The sequence below is a fragment of the Mandrillus leucophaeus genome, unplaced genomic scaffold, assembly GCF_000951045.1.
Source record: "Mandrillus leucophaeus isolate KB7577 unplaced genomic scaffold, Mleu.le_1.0 Scaffold78, whole genome shotgun sequence".
In the NCBI taxonomy this organism is placed as follows: domain Eukaryota; kingdom Metazoa; phylum Chordata; class Mammalia; order Primates; family Cercopithecidae; genus Mandrillus; species Mandrillus leucophaeus.
In genome coordinates this window covers 1,655,401-1,656,396 of record NW_012108474.1, presented here as the reverse complement: position 1 = coordinate 1,656,396, position 996 = coordinate 1,655,401, and positions in this window count along the sequence as shown.

Sequence of the window (996 nt, the reverse complement as noted above, 5' to 3'; positions counted from 1 at the left end):
GCCAGGTCGGCGGGGGCCGCATCGGGCTGGGTCTCCCGGATCCCGCCAGGGGATTGGAGTCTTGTAGCAGGACGAGCGGCAGACAGATCTCCTCAGACAGCGAGTTATAGAAGGAAGGGGTTTATTCGGCCGGGGGCATAGGGAAGACTTCCGTCTCAAGAGCCGGGCTCCCGGAGTGGGCAATTCCTGTCCCTTTTAAGGGCTCACACCTCTAAGGGGGTGCGTGTGAGAGGGTCGGGATTGAGCAAGCAGGGGGTACGTGACTGGGGGCTGCATGCACCGGTAATTAGATCGGAAGGAAACAAGGTAGGGATTTTCACAGTGCATTTCTTTACAATGTCTGTAATCTGTAGATAACAGAACCGATTAGGTCAGGGGTGGATCTTTAACTACCAGGCCCAGGGCGCGGCGCCGGGCTGTCTGCCTGTGGATTTCATTTCTGCCTTTTAGTTTTTTACCTCTTCTTTCTTTGGAGGCAGAAATTGGGCATAAGACAATATGAGGGGTGGTCTCCTCCCTTAGTCTGAGGCTGAAATTTGAAATCTTGAAGTGACCCCAAGCCACAAATACTACCGACAGGTTTCAGTGGGAATTAGGACCTCGTGAAAGGAGACAGCAGTGCCCCAGAGACTGGGTAGATTTTGAAGATCAAAGCCACTTGCCTAGGAACAAAAATGATTTGCCTGACTCAGTTCCAAAATGCAGCAAATAATAATTAAAGCGAAACACACATGCACTTTCTTTTTTTAATGCAAGAGCAAAACTTTTAAAATTCCAAAAAGAAAATACATCTTGGTTTCTGAGATTAATTTCGTCAAAAGAACATATCTTAGGACCCCAAAATCCCTAAGCTAAAGGAGAAAAGTCAAGCTGGGAACTGCTGTGGGAAAACCTGTCTCCCAATCTATTCAAAGTCACCCCTCTGCTCACTAAAATAAATGCGTATCTGATTGCCTCCTTTGGAAACTCAAGAGGCTGGGTGCGGTGGCTCACGCC